The sequence below is a fragment of the Episyrphus balteatus genome, chromosome 1 (genome assembly GCF_945859705.1).
Source record: "Episyrphus balteatus chromosome 1, idEpiBalt1.1, whole genome shotgun sequence".
NCBI classification, from domain to species: Eukaryota; Metazoa; Arthropoda; class Insecta; order Diptera; family Syrphidae; genus Episyrphus; species Episyrphus balteatus.
The window spans coordinates 176,480,850-176,499,278 of NC_079134.1; the positions used below are offsets into that span (position 1 = coordinate 176,480,850).

Sequence of the window (18,429 nt, forward strand, 5' to 3'; positions counted from 1 at the left end):
AAGAAAATAGAACTTATACAATTCAGTAGTTTCTAAGTATATGTAATAAGAATAATACAAAATACTTTCTATTCTAGGCAACAAACATTTAGAAACAAAATACAAGCAACATACTTCACAGAACTTATTCGCTTGCTCATTAAGAATGTAATATAAAGTAATAATAACAGTTGTCGATTTGAGATAAATGACAAAAGTTTATTTTCAGAGTAAATAACAGTCGATCAAATAAATAAGAGTAAATTCACTAATTTGTCCCAAAGTTTATAAAATAAAATAATTTGAAAACAGGACCACGAGCAATGTTCTTGACATGCAATCAAAATTAATCTGCCAACTAACGATGCTCATAAATAACAAATAACTTTGTAAAAAATCTCCACCGTCAACAGCTTTTACGTAATTGAATATTAATGAAATCAAATACGGAAATGATTAACTACCAAAGTTGATGACAAAAATATAAAAATTATTATGATTTTCAATTTTGGGTTAGATGGAGAAACTGTTTAACAGTTAATTTAGCAACTGAAGTTTAACACCCAGACTTTGCATGAAAAAAAAATGCTTTTACTTGAAAAAGTGTAAAGTTTGAACTTTTTCCATCCACATTTTGTTGCTATGTGAAGTTGGCACCCCCCAAAATGTTACTTTTTTTCAAACTTCCCTGTTTCGATTCCCCAAGGTTAGCCCAGGATAGCCCATGATATTATTTTGCTAGCCCACCGTTAGTTTAAAAATTATAACGGAATTATTTTTTTCACCTCAAAAATCACAAAATAATAATTTTATTTTATTCAGAGTAAAAATTGTTGGTTTTGATCTGTGGTTCATTTGTCCAACGTAAGACAAGAATAGCCTACTTTTTATTTTTGCTATCCTACGTTTATTTTAAAAATTATAGAAGAATTAGTTTGTATTCACCACAAAAAAAAGTACGCATACACCACAGTGACCTTTTTTATTATTTATAATTAAGAAAAATTGAATCCACTGCATTGGTGTTTGCATTGCGCCTCAAATGTTATTTATTTGACTTCGAATTTTTACTTGATTGAATGTAGTCCATTTAACATTCCTGTTAAGAAGCTAAAGTTGATTTGTTTCACTTCACCATAAAAACCACAGCATACAAATATTTTTTCAAGTGTAAAAATCATTAATTTTTTTGGTTTGCCATATAAGCACCTAGAAAAGCTCCATGCTTAGCAGAATCTTTTCAAAAGTAACAAATATATAATATAAATATATAATGGTGTAAAGTGATTTCTTTTTCAGTACACGAATCGAACTTTTTAAACCTTTCTGAACTAACCTTGGTAATTCCAAAAAATTATATCACTTTTTTTTTGTTAGCCCACCCTTAGTTCAAAAATTATGACCAAAAAAAAAGCTTTTTTCAGATAACCAACCTCTTAAAAATCAAAATTTTTACACTGAAAAAAAATTACAAATTTTGATTTTTAAGAGGTAATTTTGAATTATTTCAAAAAAGTTTTTTGTTAATTTTTGAACTAAGGGTGGGATAACGAAAAAAGTGATTTAGTTCTATGGAGTTAGCATGTTTAATTGAGAAAAAGTGGAAAAGGGACAATTTTTACACTGAAAAAAAAAAACAAGTATCGATTTTTTAAAAACTAGGTAGGTAATGAAAAAAAAAATTTTTTTTGTCATAGTTTTTGAAAAAATATTTGTATGTTGTGGTTTTTAAGGTGAAATGAAACAAATCAACTTAAGCTTCTTAACAACAATGTTATATGGACTACATTCAACCAAGTAAAAATTCGAAGTCAGATAAAGAATAACATCGTCGCGGAGTTTTCGGAGGGAGTTGATCAAGCACATGGCGGAAAGACCTTAAGATATATCTAATGATTATTTACCAATAATTATAAAAATTTTAAAATCAATCAAATATTCAATCTTTCTACTTTGTAAATTTAAATAATAATAAATAATAAAATTTGTAAATATAAATAATATTTTTCGATTCAAAAATATACACCATTTATTTGTAACAGATACAAGTGTAATTTAGATTTTGATACTTATTTATAAGATTTATCTTGAAGTACAATTGTTAATATTTATCTACAGAAATAAATACAAATACAAATACAAACACAAAAAAAAAAAAAAAAAAAAAATACAAATAAATAAAATTTAAGGCGCAATACAGTCACCAGTGGATTTACTTTTTCTTAATAATTATAAATTTAAAAAATGTCACTGTGGTGTATGCGTACTTTTTTGTGTGTGGTGAATAATAAAAAAGGTACATTTTCCGTTTTTATTTTCACGATAAATGAACAAAATTAAAACAAAAAAGAAATAACATATTTGGGATTTTTCGTTTTTGAGCCCTACTCCCGAAGACATTATTGGCACGGGAGTTTTCATTTAGCATAAGGCTGAATGTGAATCAGGTACAGTGGCAAAGGGTTCATATAACTCTATTATTTCCGTCTTATCTTTTGAAATTCTCAAACTCAACAACATAAACTTCTGGCAACATGAATATAATTTCAATCAACACCTGCACACGCTGTCAACATTATTTCAAATACTCTTCTTTCAGTTCTACTCTACACACCTATCTGCTTTTCAACTCACTCCATAGACAAACACAAAACTAGAGCAAAATAAAATGCACGACTGGGTCGCACGAACTTGCTCTTAGAGTTAAAGTTGCTTAAATTTTTAAGACTTTTTATATTGAAATTTGGAAAAAAAAACAAAATTCGTTTTTGAAAAAAAATAAAATAAAATCTGAAATTAAATTGCCCTCCAAAACAAGTATGCAGTTTTGATTGATATATTAACATGCATTTTTAGAAAACAAATTTTCAAAATCGTTAGAGCCGTTTTTTAAAAAACTAATTTTTTATAAATATTTTTTTGGAAAAAAAGTTTTAAAATAAAATTAGTATGCCATTTGGTAGAAATCACTAATCAACATCTAAAAACAAAATTTCAAAAAAGTTCAATGTCCCGTTTTCGAAAATTTGATTTTTCAAAAAAAAATTTTCAAAAATCCAAAAATTATTTTTTTCAAAATTTTATTTTTGGCTTATATTTAAGTTATATGCTTCTTCACAAAAAGTTTCGTTGAAATCGAATAAGTAGTTTCGGAGATAATCGGATTTGAAAAAAACGGTTCTATGGCAGATACCGTTAATAATGATTTTCAAAAAAAATTTTTTCTATTGAAAGATAGACTTTAGCTTAAAACTAACATTTGAATTTTTTGAACAAAATCGTTAAAGCCGTTTTCGAGATATTTCAATTTTACTAAAATCGGTATATGACAAGTACCGTTATTTTTGGTCCAAAAAAATTAATTCCAAAAACCCCTCTGGAGAGTCGCCAAATAACGCTACATACCAAGTTTGACATTAATCGGTCCATCCGTTTAGGCTGTAGCTCCTTATACAGACAGACTGACAGACTGACAGACTGACAAACTGACAGACTGACAGACTGACAGACTGACAGACTGACAGACTGACAGACTGACAGACTGACAGACTGACAGACTGACAGACTGACAGACTGACAGACTGACAGACTGACAGACTGACAGACTGACAGACTGACAGACTGACAGACTGACAGACTGACAGACTGACAGACTGACAGACTGACAGACTGACAGACTGACAGACTGACAGACTGACAGACTGACAGACTGACAGACTGACAGACTGACAGACTGACAGACTGACAGACTGACAGACTGACAGACTGACAGACTGACAGACTGACAGACTGACAGACTGACAGACAGACAGACAGACGGACTTATGGGACCCACTTTTTTGGCATTGTCTACCATCGTAATGTCATGGAAAAATGTTATCTCAACTATTTTTTTTGTACGAATGCATAACTTGATATAGTACCTATATCGCAAGTAAAAAAGGTAACCCGGAAAATATCGTCTTATAAACAATAGAACAATTTTGTTTTCTTTCCTCTTTTTTCATTTACTTAATATAATAATAATAATTTTAATAAAGCGTAACAACTGCCCCAATTGAATTCAGCAAGTCCCAACTTCCAAGCAGAACGCAATGCAAAAAGTGAAAAGTTTTTAGATAGTAACATTTAGTGTTTTGATTAGACTTTAATATCATTGTTCGACAAACAAAAAAGTCGAGAGCAAGAACTTTGTTTTATGATTTTTTTTTAATTTAGTGTTCTAAATTCAGAAGTCACAAATTGTCATTTGCTAATCTCTAAGATTTTGAAATATAAATTTCTATTAACAATAATCTTTGAAAACAAATAATTTTGAAAAGAAATAAATATATTTTATACAATAAAATACGAGTATGACTTTTTGACATTCAAAAATTAGTTTTCTAAAAAAAGAAACGTTGGTAGAATTCCACTTCAAAAGTACCGAAAAATAACGTTTTCTACCAGTTAATATTCAATTTTTTCAAAAACGTGACTTCACTTCGGGAAAATCCTTTAGAAAAGTATGGTTTTGTTCAAGCTCTGTTTTGTAACTTTATAGGTATTATTTTCTCTTAGAGGATTCAAATAATTTTAATCAGTTTAGTTTTATGAAGAAAACAAAATTGTAGTTAAAGGACGCTCTTACTAAAAGTTTTGTATACACCTAGATAACTGTTGCTTCTGTCGGCGTCGAGAGATCTTTTTAGTTCTAAGGCGATTTCATGGATAGAAGATCGACTTTCTGATCTAGCACTTATATCTTTAGGTAGAAAAAACTTCTTCTAAATTCTTATTACTAAAAGTAGACTAGACTTTTAAGAAAAAGTTCTTGCAGAGTTTTATGAAAGAAAAACGTAGAACTTTGCACACTTTTTAATGGAAACTTTATTAAAAAAAAATATAAATTTATGTATCTTATGTTTTTGGCAATTCGTTTAAATTGCTTAATTTCATGGCTTGAAACGCAGAAATGCATTAAAAATTTGGAATTGCATTTCTTGGTGACAAATTTTTCTTCGACTTACCATTTGAAATCATTCACGCCTCGCCACTGACAGGTACGTGGGAGAGTTTTGATTCTATCGACATAGAGATCGAAATAAAGGAAGAAGTAGAGAAGACAATTAATTAGTCTGAGGACCAACAGCAAATTTTGGAAGTGGAGTTATGTTTAACCAATATTAAAGCACGCAGTTTTTTTTATTGAGTTCTACTATTCGCATAGAAAAGATTGAGGTTTCCAGTTTAAGGAAAAATGAAAGAGTATAAGTTCTTATATTTAGAATCTGAAATAGTGCCAATTTAGCAAACTCATGTTAATTGCAAAACTGATGTTCTTCAGCCATGGTTAAAACCATATAAAACTGAGAATTAAAGTTGCCAGAATATTGAATTCGACCGCATATACACTGAGGGAAAAGCCACCATAAAACACGGTAAAATCAATGAAAACCACATTGATTACTATTATTCGGAATGATTTTGCGTTGAAGATGAACATTTTTAAATCAACGAGGCAAAAATGTTAATTTTTGATGATTTCGTATCTTAAAGTCACATAAATCAAAGTAGTTCATCTTTGAAACAAAGACGTTTCAACTTCAATTTATTTTTTCCCTCAGTGTAGCATAGTGTACATATACATACTTCAACTCGCAAAATTTGCTCTGGGCTCTCGGTTTAAATGCCTTATAGATTTTAATCTACCTACTCAAAATCAGGTTTTCAATGACAATATTAACCGACCAACAAATTTCTAAATAAGTTGTAGATGTTCAAACAGTGAGAATCATATTCTTTGAATTTAAAGACAGCACATATGAACCAGGAATACAGGCTGCAGCCGGCTCTTTTAATTTGTTATCTCTTATTCAAATATTCTTTACTTTCCAAACCGCAGGTATGTATCACCATTCAATTATTAAATTTCTTATTGATTATTATTATTTTCAATTAGTATGACGCAATTTTAAATGTTTTTAGTTTAAATTAAGGACCAGGACTAGGACCAATGTTTTTGACATGCAATCAAAGTTTGTCTGTAAATTAACAAAGAAGTTTGTGGGAAGTCCCCAACATCAGCATCTTTTAATTGAATATTTATGTTTGTATAAAACGAAATTCTGAAATGATTTACTACCAAAGTTTGTGATAAAAATTACATATTGAATCATAAATTTAAGGGGTGTTTTAATAAAGCCAACTGATTTTGACTCTTTACTGATTTGATATAAATTTTTATTATAACTGTAAGCCAACTTTTAATTAGAATAAAAATGTTTAATAACAAATTGAATTTAATCAAATATGGTTGTGTGATAATCTTTTCAATTTAATTGGGCATATGTAAGTATAAATAGTTATCAAAAGTTGAGAACAACAAATAAATACGAATTATGGTAAATTTGTTATGGTTAAGAATAATCCATTTAAGATATTTCAACGCTTAACAATAATTTTGTAAATTTATATAATCATTTAAGAAATTATTGAATTCGTAAATAAAAAAGTTTTCAGAAAGTTGAAAGACTTTATATTGAACAAAAGCTACGGGTGGATTATTTGCTTCGGCAGCACTTCTATAGGCTTACTGCTGTTTACTGCTCCTCAAATGATAAAATGTGATATTTGTATATTTTAAATTACATATACATGTAAGAAGTTGATGAAGATAACTGATAAATTACCTTCCCTTAATATTCTATTGATGAACTCACTCTCATATTATATTATATTATTGGAAGAGAAAAATTAATTTATCAATAAGGGGTGCGAATTATAGCTACCTTCAGAAATATTTAACATCAATTTTGAATTTTTTCGAGGTTTTTGTAATTCGGTTAAGTTATATTTAAAAATTTTGATAAACAATTTTTTCTTTTGAATTTTTGCTTTCGAAATTATATTTTTATATTTCTTCACTGAGGGAAAAAATAAATTGAAGTTGAAAAGCTTTGTTTCAAAGATGAACTACTTTGATTTATTTGACTTTAAGATACGAAACCATCAAAAATTAACCTATTTTCCACGTTGATTCTAAAATGTTCATCTTCAACGCAAAATCATTCCGAATAATAGTTAAATCAATATGGTTTTCATTGATTTTACGTTGTTTTATGGTGCCTTTTCCCTCAGTGTTCGCATTCTAATGTAACTCTTCTTCCTAATCCTGAAGATTTCAATCTTAGCGATCATTAATAGAACTCAAGATATACGCTTATTAAAAGTAACCATATCGGCTATACTTTAAAGAGTTTTTAATTCTAACAAAACATACCTACTTAATCAACCTTAACTCCCAAAATTTGCTGTGTGCTCAAAGAACTATAATTCATTTTGTGTTCTGGTGCTGATTCTTCAGTTCAAACTTGTAATTTATAACTTAAGCTTGTTTAAATGTATCCTTATTATCCAGTGTTTTTTTTTTTAGATCAGAAGATGGAAAAATAGTAATGTTCAGTGTACAGTTCGACTTTATAATAGAGTAAATCTATCCAAATGCTTTCTTACAAAACTACGAACAAAACCATTTGAACTGTGCTTCTTCTTTTTGCACAAACATCACAGACAAGGGCCCGTATGCAAACAAAATAGTAAATACTTGTACCAGAGAATTAATAAGTATGTTTATACCAAATTAGGAAAGAAATATTTCATACTTAACAATTGTTTAAGTAACATCATTTACTATTTACTATGCATATCACCCAAGATCTTATCTTTCTCCTTTTGTGTAACTCCTCTACATATTTCGTTAATCTAGTAATGATTTGTATCATTTTTTTCGGCTACACATATATATGTAGGTAGTCGACAAGTATTAGCGAACTTTAATAAATCTCTTTCGAAATTGAATTTATTCAAACGAATAATTTTCCCAAAATTCAATGCCAGACGGCATAATAAAAATTTAGACTTTGTCTAAACTTGCAGCATGTCAAACGCCATTAATTTTGATCGGAATACATAATTATCTTGGCAAGCAAATCTCCGGTTACTGATTCTCGTGAATGGCACATTTCGATGGGAATGTAATTTTATCGATATCAAGAATGCCAAAAATATCTAAACGAATGTTCCTACTCAATTTATAGACGAAATTAATGTGTGCCTTTGAACATTTATAGCAATCAATATCCAATGGTATGTCAAAAATTCGTATGCTTTTCCTTTATTAAGTTGTGTGTTTTTGTCTTATAAAAATCAAACGAAATTGCCATTGTTTTCCGGAAAGCCAGATAAAGCTAAAGTATAAATGTACAATACACTTGATTGGGTAAGAAAAAAACCATTTTTAACTAAATGAAAAAGGAAATAGGTAGAATATACTCTCATTTCTTATGATACAAATTAAATTGTCGGGACATTTAACAAATTTTCAATTTTGTATAATATGTGTAATTTATTTGTTTTCTTCGACTAGAAATTGTAGATAAAGAAATAAGCGGTATTTTAAATATAATTGAAAAGTTCAAGGGACAGAGCTACTCAGATCAATCCACGGGGGTCATTCCGTAATTTTTAAAATGATAATCAAAAACACACAGTTTGAGAATCTTAAAATCTATTTGAAATCATGCACGCTTAAAAATTCTTTCGTAGTTTTTAAGACAACCTTTGGAATTAGGCCTTTTTCAAAACGAAAAATATATATATATTGCGATTTTATTACAGTTTTTTAATAATTTTTTTTATTAATTTCAAATACAAAACATTAAAATGTAATCAAAAGTATTGAAATATAAGAAAATTTTAATTAAAAACTTCTTCCTTTGCCCCTAAATTATAATTTTTTCCGGTACTCTTTTTGTTTTTTCTTTTATTACAAGAAAATTAAATTTTATCAAACTGTATAAAAAACGTTAACGAAAATGGAATATATTTTAAAATACAAAAATATTTTTTTTGTGCCTGGATTTAGGGTTATCGCTACCTGTAAAAGTATATATATATATAAAACTATTTTATGGTTCAGAAAAATTAATTTAATAACCTTTTTTCTGATAAATTTTATTTTATAAATAAAAGTTTTCGTATGCTTAGAAATCGTGTTAGTCTGATTTGCCTCTTATTCGGGTGGCCGAATTTCACCTTCCAAAATTGGATTTTTTTATTTTTTTTTTTTTTGTATACATATAAGTCAATAATCAATAAATAAACGAAAGCTAAATAGGTCTCGTTTTCGGAGAATTAATTCGTTCAAATCATCAATCAGTTTATAAATAACATTAGTTCAAATAATGATTTTCTCTCGAAACGGTTAATTTTCCACAATGTATATATTATTATATTAAATTAATTAATCAATGATATAGTTGTGCAAGCTGCATTAAATTTGTTTTGTTTGTAAAAACTACATTTAACAAATACAAAACATCAGAAATTCAAATCAAAAAAATCTTTTCAAAAGAGTATAAGAATGGATCATAGAAAAATATTCGCTACTTGAGAGATAAATTTAAACCATATTTCAGCCCTATTCTACCATTTTATTTTGTTTAAAAAAGGAACAACGGTTAAAGAAGCGTGAAATTGAGTTTTTCGTGAAGTATAGGTGAACCTTTTATCAGAAAGAAAATATGTACTTATATATATCCCTTAAACAAATATTTCAGGAAGCAATAAAATACCTTGTTTTATTTGGATCTTGAATTAAATTTAAGATTCAGTATGTATGTTGAGTGTATGTAGGTAAGTATAAATATATTTATTTCTTTTGTTATAAGTTTTTATTTTGGGATTTACAAGGATATACTCGTACATATATAGGTATATGATATATTATGCTGCTGTTTTTATTTATATACCTTTTTTTTCGAATAAGTTATTACTAACCTACTTGTTTTATTCCATAATACCAATGTTTGCAAGTTCACATCGGCCAATCATGCGTAAAGGTTTTAATAGGAAATCAATTTTTTTAATATTATATTTTTAAATTTTTAAATAAATTTATTTTATTCTTGTAATCACTACAACAGTTTGGATTTTGAAAAACATTTTACTAAAGTTATTAAAATCGTTCACGTGAAACCTTGAAAATATGAATTTCTTTTTTATACTATCCGTTTTATTTTCTATGTGAAGATAAATAACAATAGAACTCCATAAATTTGTTTATCTAAGTAGAATTTTAAATGGACTTGACCCACTATTTTTCAGCATACACAAAGTATAACTTAAAGTACAAATTAATCGCAACAAAACATTTTCTTTTTTATATTTTTTGAAAATAATGCCAAATGTAATTTATACCACTTTCAAATATAACGACTCATATCTATTTCTAGTTTTGTAACCCCTCATTTATTATCCAATAATTTTTTTAGGATATTGGCTTTTTTTATTTGCGATATCTTATGCAGTTCGCGCACCTCTCTTAACCCTCTGTCGGCACACGGGTGCGAATTTGGCAGGACAAAAATTAAAAGTGGTCACAAAAAAGTTTCTTTATAAGAGTGAAAATACATTTTTTTGAATTGTGAATACAATATTCGAGTTCCTCGGAATATTCTACAACAATTTCATATAAGATTCTCTATGAAATAGTGAGACCGAAAAAAGTTCTAGCGACATGAAAAAGTATAAACCAAATTCGCAAAAAAGAGGTGTGCCTACAGAGGGTTAATAAATATTACGATTGCATTTCATACAGTTGATAGTAAAAAACGATTAGAGAAACTCATTAAATACGGTGAGAAATGCAAATTTTTTGCTCGAACGTATATAGAAGACAAATATACAAGATAATTGCATCCTCCTTTTCAGCCATGTCAATTGTTCAACTTGCATTACTCTTACGCTCAATTAAACATTTTCCCTTATTTCTATGAACTGTGAAAGCTCCATAATATTTTTCACTTGAAAAACTCAAGCAAACTTCCAATTTAACGAATAACTTCGTCAGCATGTCTAGGTTCCTATTCTATGTATATTGTATTCTTTTACTTTCCTTTCTATTGAGAAGTAACTTTTCTTAATTTTCCTCTCATATTTCCAAGTCAATTTAGGACTTCCGTTAACGACTCCTGTTCCTTTCGTTTGATAGTGTATTTCCTGTTAGTGCTCTACAGATGTAAGAGCAGAGGCATATTCTAAAGCCATAATTAAACTAAGTTGAAGAGGTAGGAGGCAGACAAGCAAAACCAACAACGCACAATCTGCTACCATAATAATCTAATGTTTAATGTAGCTGGGTCACATTATTTGCTATTAAGAAGAAAAACGGTAACAAACTAGTATACCTTTGTACGTAAATCTAATGAGTAATGAGCGATGGGGATGCGAGAGAACAACAGCCCCTATTGCCCTATTTTAAAAATGGCTTTTGTTTGTTTTCCTTAAAAATGAATCACTGAAAAAGGAAAGGGTGAAAACGAAACCGGTAGACAATGTGACAATTCAAGTCATTAGGTTAATTAGGTCATTAGAGACTTAATAACAAAACAGAGGAAAAATAATTAAAAAATAAACAAGCACAGGAATTTATGCTTAATCTTTGCATTGCTAGGGTTGGAGGTAATTGGACTGCATTAACTGAGGAAGATTGTTTGTTTAACCTCATTCACATGAGTTTTTCTTGTTTTTCTGTGACGCGCTCTTTGACAAGCACGTGGTTATTTCTTATCACACTACTCTCTTTTTGTATAAAAAAAAACAGCAACAATCGGGACTTAAGTACACGCATGCGCTGGAAAGCAATAATTTTTTTTGCGATGTTTATCAAGCTCTTGGATTTATAAGTTCTTAATCAAAAAAGTATTTCAAAACATGAACTTTGTTATTTATTTTGGCTTACTAAGAATTGAAGTTTGTGATCTTAAAATTGAGAAAAACAATATCTCCGTTGATATGTTGATATGAATTGAAAGTAAGAATCTGCTTTCCTGTAGCAAACGTAGAATATAATATTCGAAATTTTTCATTGTAAAAATAGAAGAAGCTTACTTTCTATGGGATGTACGCAAAATAAAAAAAAAACAATAACAAACCCTTATTCCCTTGGAAAGTATGCAAAACAGCTCGTTAAGGGCCAGTTAAAACTTTGACGTTCCAGCTTTTGAAAATTATTTGTGAATCAAGCATCATCTCATGACAGAAATCAGCAATTCTTTGCTCAGTGCATTTTAATCAACCCTCATTTTCTATGTTTTCCAAAGGGGGGAAAGTTTTACTATGTTTCCCGTCCAAAATCTTGTATATACCCTTCTTACTGGGAGCATTTGGATCCAGTCATAGTAAAACGGAGCAGAAACTCGGTCGTGTTCGTCGAAAGATAAATATTTTTGAAGTGTAGCTTTTTTCAAAAGTGCTTTTTATGTGTACATGTATGTGAGGACCTGTTCACATACCTATACCTATCATTTTTTTTTTTGTTAACTTGAATGATAAATCATTGAAAGTATAGTGCTACCGATGGAGACCGATTGCTATCCAGTCTTTTAAAAGCAGAGCTCAAGTTCAGTCTAACGGTAACCGAAAGCGGATAGTTTAAATAAAGCTTTTTCTATTTTTTTTTTCATCCTTAAATACAAATGTGTGTATATGGTTTTTGCATCAGTGTTAAACGGTTAGCCAGTGTCTTATCTTAAAAAGAAAAAAAGAATAATATAAAATAGAAGTAAAGAATGATGTGATGCTTCATAAAATAAGAAGAGTGAATAATTGTGAAAATAAATTAGGAAAATTAATTGTGCGGTGAATTTCATGCCATTTTGGATAAATGCACAGAAACAAAATATAACACACAATTTCTATGGGATAGTTAAAAGGATTATCGACATGCAAGAAGGCGTTTTCTTGAGATAAATATATTTTATTTAATGATGTGCAAATCCCAGGAAGGAAAATTTCTGATTTTACGCTTCACATCTTATTGGATTAAAAATCAAAGGATTATTTGCACAAAAGGATCTTAAAATAAAGTAAAGGATGAAAGTGTTCTAAGCTTAAAAATTAATGCAAATGCAAATTATTTTTAGCGATTGATAGGTACATATCTACGTATAGTTATAGTTATATATATTTTTCTTTTGCTATTTATTCTATTTCAATTTTCCTCTTAAAATTCAATAGACGTAATGATAGTCTCACAACTTAAAAACACTATTTTAGCTTAGGACGAAATGGTTGTTGAACCCCGAAATTTGTTTTCGTTCGATAAATAATTTCTTCGAAACCCAGATTTTATTATCAAATTTCTTTCAAAGAATGCATAACATACTTACTAACGTATGTCCTCCTTCAAGCAATCAACTATACGATTTCCTTCAAAACTTCAAGAATTAAAAACTTTCAGAATAACAATTCCGAATTTCGCCATACAGGGACAAATGTTTTTTTGATGCAAAACTTTTTGGGTTTATTTATAAGTTTTGCGAAAATAAGTCTTAGGAAAGTTATACAAAACTTAAATAATTCAATCAAACTTTTGAACTTGGTATGACTTTGTACAAATGATTATTATTTTCTTAACGAACGTTTTGAATTGAATTTGTTTTTTTCTTTTTTTTGTGATTTTGAAAGTGAACAATTTTAAATCATTTTTTTTTTCTTTTATATCGAAAAAATATTGTTAAGTGTTGGGCTCAATTATTATTTGTTGTGAATACTCGTCTATATACATTATACATTTGAAAGTTTTCTGGAAATAAAATTATCCGTCGCATATTTAGATTTAAATTTAAAGAGAAATGAATGATCAAAATAGAATACAAAAAAATATGATACAGTTTTTTCGTCATGAACTTTGTTAAATATGGAAATAAATACTAAGAAATTGAGCGCATTGATTTGTTGAAGTACCCCACTTTTTTCTTACTATAGAAAATTACTTAACTTTATACATTTATTTCAATAAATTCGTGCTTCACGCAATCCCAATAAAGGTCAGCACGAAACAAATACTTATACTGCTGGGTTAACTCAAAATGACGTATCTGCATTTAATTAACTTGAGATAATTTTATTATGTTTTTTGATTTTCAAAATGAAACAATACATCATGGTTCTATAAACAATATTTAATACGAGCAACTTTTTGACAAATTGTTTATAAAATATCTCGAAATCTTAAAAGTTGTTGTGATTTTTTTTGTTCAACATAATTAGGTACTAGAATTGTACCTACCTAATATGGCAGTGTTTTTTCATGGCTTGACAAAATGATAGATACGAATTAATCGGTCTTATAGTTTAAGCATAGATTTGTTCGATATTATTTGAACTATGTATAAGAATAAAAAATAGAGTATTAATAGTAAGAGAACGCAAACCAATTTGTTTTCTTGTATCAAAAGCATTTATAATGGTATAGTATGTATAAGAGGTATACATTTGATTAATCGCCCACAGTTAATTTTTTGGGTATGATTGTTTGCCAAGAAAAAAGGTTATGTCTCGAAAGTTGGAATAAAAGTAAAGTAAGAAATGAAAGTTTTGCAGTCTGTTGAGTGATGTAATAGCAAAACTAAAATGATACCGAAATTACGTAGTTTTTTATACTTACATAAGCTTATGGTTTCGGTTTTATTTTTTTTTTTTTTTCAATATTTTTGAAAGTATGTAATTGTTTTTTCTCAAGGGTTTGCAGAATGCATATTTATTTACTCTATTTTAGGGACAACTATTTGTTTCGTGTCAAAAAATTTGAGGTTTTGATAGAAACCAACATCATAGCAGAGTTTATAATTTATTTTATTTTATTTTATTTTATTTTATTTTATTTTATTTTATTTTATTTTATTTTATTTTATTTTATTTTATTTTATTTTATTTTATTTTATTTTATTTTATTTTATATTATTTTATTTAATTTTATTTTATTTTATTTTATTTTATTTTATTTTATTTTATTTTATTTTATTTTATTTTATTTTATTTTATTTTATATTATTTTATTTTATTTTATTTTATTTTATTTTATTTTATTTTATTTTATTTTATTTATTATATCTTTTGTAGCTTTTATCTTGAGATGTATTAATCGCATCGTCCAGATTGTAATCTTCAAGCTTACGGGAAAAAAATTGAGCTTGAGATAACAGATGATAGAGAATGTAAAAAATGTGGGTCTCGCAATTCTGTTTGTTATCTGTCTATCTGTCTGCCTATATCTCGAGCTTCAGCCTAATTCCACTGAACGGAATCACTTTTGAACTAGTTAAGAGTTTTTGGTGATTCCCTAGAGAGGCCAAAATTAACGGTAATTGCCATGTGATCAAAATGGAAAAGGTTGTTTTTATCGATTAAGAAAATTTATATGTAATGTGGCAAACAAGTTCGTTCTTTCGAAATAAAAAAAAATATTTTTTGGACCTTTATCAACGGTACTTGGCATAAAAACGTTTTCTTGATGTTTGACTTTTTCCTAAAGGACACGACCAATTTCAGTGAAAATAAAAACGTTTAAGAAAAATTCAAAAAAAATATCATTTTTAGATTTAAAAAAAAAAAAAAAAAAAAAAATCGAGAAATCCTTTTTTATGCAAGAAATTAAATTGCATACTACATTTAAAAGTCAGAACCATTTAAAAAATGATTTTGCTAGTTTGAATCCAATTTTAATTATATTATTGTTTAAGTTTTTTATTTCTTAAGAAAATTCTTTTATGAATTTTTAAAAAGTTTAAGTATTCCAAGCAACTTTAAACATAAGAGCAAATTCGCGCGACCCATTCATACATTACATATATAAACATGAGAAATGATGTGGATTCAGCCTACTTATATTAATGGGATAAATCGCGTTCTCTATTAGGATGCGTATTTTATATAAAACTGCGTACTCACATTTCTGTTGGACTGTTTACTAAAATCAAATTGATGGTTAGAAAAGAATTAAAGTTGTTCACATTTTAGTTCACGTTATTAGAGAAGTTTTGTAACAAATCGCCATCCCTTTTCTATCTAAAATAATACAATTTACAAAACTTGAAAAATAATAAGTTTTAAGGTCTGCTTTTTACATTGTAAATGCCTATTTAAATTTTAAAACATTCCATTTGAATTGAATTCCCAGATTCCAAAACCTATCCTTACCCTTTAATTGAATAAAACATCTTTAATTCAAATTAAAGGGAAATACCTCCATATTTTCAAACCTTGGCATTTGCAAATCACAAACAACGTGCTTATTAAAAAGATATAACCAAGGGGTTGCGTTTTCAAATTCAAATTTCCCTACGGCAAATATATAAGTTTGCCGAATATTTATAGTAAAGTTTTGCCTTTGCTGACTTCAAAATTTAATTGCTTTAAGTGTTCCTCAAAATAAGGTTAATATTATGAAAAGAACAAATTATAAGGTTGGAGCATCATTTTCGGTTTAAGTTGTGAAAATTTTCATCGTTATTCTTTGGCAAAGTCAAGTAGGTATAGTGTATAGTCTGTATAGTGACAAAAAATCAATGAAACTTGGAAATGTCTTGAGGTATAGGACCTAAATAATTTCTTTTCATATAATGATAATTTCCAATCTGTGTTTTTGAACAAACAAAACAATATTAGTAAACTTGTGTTATGATGCATATGCAAAGTAGCAAACTAAGTAGTAGGTTTTTATGTTTGAAGGATATTTATATAAATTGCACGACTAGGTCGCAGAACTTTCTTTTAGAAACGTTTTTATCTAAAAAAAAATGTAGATCAAAAACATATACAAATACACACATATATAAAAAAAAAACGCTTATTTTATAATTTATTTTTAGCCCTGAAGATGAGGTTTATATTACCTCGAAATACATTGGCAAATTATTAAAAATAAATTGCGTTTTTATTGAACTTCAAGAAAGCAAAAAAAAAATACAATTCGATATTCATATTAATATATAAAAAAGTTATGCAAACGCATGTTTTTTTTTTTTTAACTAAGATACCTATTTTTTAGAACACAATATAAAAAAAAATATTTGTTTTAAATTACTACCTGGCTCGGCCGCGACGTTGTTTTGCATCTATGTAAAAAGACGCAAAATTGTATTAGTTAATTTTAAAATACCATTAGTTATTTAACAGTGTTGACACAGTTTTTTTTTTTGTAAAGTTTTAACGCATCATTTTTAGAAAATCAATTGGGTAAAGATTTGAAATGTATCTAAAAGAACTCTTTTCTTTAAATGGAAAATGGTAAAACTAATTTTTTTGAATGATGTCAAACTTTTCTCATTGGCAATTAACCCCTTGTATCCCCATGTGATATTTCGGTTACAAACCAACAGAGATCCCTCAAAATATGTAAAAACTATATTTTTTTTTTTGAAGATTATAACATGATTTTTAAATATTGTTTTATCGAAATGATAAACCTTCTAATAAATGGCACCAATAGTTTTTAATTGGAAGTTAATGTTGAAAGCTAGGCTTTTTTGAAAATAAGCAAATTTGTGTAAAAACTACGACATTCATTTTCTTTGGATAAACTAACGGGGTTTTATTTTTGTATTTTAGGAAAGTGCCTAAAAATAAATAATAATTCGTTTTTTGTTTGAATTTTTGCATTAAATACAAAAATATATTATACCGAGAGTCTGCAGCAAATTTTGGGAGTGGAGGTATAACCAAAATGTGAGCATGCAGTTTTAAAGCCTTATACGTACTAAAAACGAATTCAAAAGTCTGGCAGCTTTAAATCGCGGCTTTATATGGTTTATGGTTTGGGTGGTTAAAAAACGTGAGTTTTCCAATTGACATAAGTAGGCTAAATTCGCACTATTTTATATTCTTTACACAGGAACTGATGCTCTGTGATATCCTCTAGTTTTGAAGACATCGAAGCGATCAATAGAACTCAAGACATAAACAGTTTGAGTCAGAATTCTTTATAACAACGTATAAGGCTATAAGACTGCATACTCAAATTTTGGTTATACCTCGCACCAAAATTTGGTGTGGGCTCTTAAACAATTTTATTTTAAACTTATTTTTTTACTCCGTAAATTAAGAAATAACTAAGTAAATAATGAAGATATCAAATTAAAAAAAAAATACGTTAACTAAAATAAAAAAGGCAAGTCGTTTTGCATTATAATACTATGTTTCCACCTACGCTAAATCCGAGATTTAGCTAAGTAGATTTAGAATAAATCTCAAGATTTATTTTAAATCTACTTCGCTAAATATCAGATTTGGGTTCAGCTACCCTAAATCTAAAATGTTCACCTACTTTCAATCCGAGATTTAGAATAAAACTCGAGATTTTTGCTAAATCTACTTAGCTAAATCTCGGATTTAGGGTAGGTGGAAACGTAGTATAAATTTTAAAATTAACGATCTTAGGTTAAAAAGGTTTTAAAATTAACTTCCTTCCTACTCTAACCATAGGGTAAAAGCGGGTGATATGGCGCGGCGGGTGAGATGGCGCACTTTAAATAGCTTTTACATTTATTGCTCTAAAAATGTACGAAAAATATTTTTAGCTTTCTTTAAATATTTTAAATCGAAGTAGCCAGTAATCGTTTCCTTATC

The 18,429-nt window shown here is 28.1% G+C and overlaps 2 protein-coding genes across 6 annotated transcripts in view; one reads left to right on the forward strand and one right to left on the reverse strand.

The window, feature by feature from the left end:
- Nucleotides 1-18,429, reverse strand: part of LOC129905576 (polycomb protein Su(z)12-like) — a 95,814-nt gene that overhangs the window by 24,176 nt on the left and 53,209 nt on the right. The window lies entirely within an intron of this gene.
- The window catches only part of LOC129905573 (uncharacterized), a 41,543-nt gene continuing 35,321 nt past the window's right edge, over nucleotides 12,208-18,429 (forward strand). For 3 of the 5 annotated variants that reach the window (XM_055981071.1, XM_055981075.1, XM_055981074.1), the window contains exon 1: nucleotides 12,208-12,954. The gene's annotated coding sequence lies outside the window, so the exon portion shown is untranslated. The remainder of the gene's footprint in view (nucleotides 12,955-18,429) is intronic. The other 2 variants (XM_055981072.1, XM_055981073.1) reach the window with 2 other exon arrangements.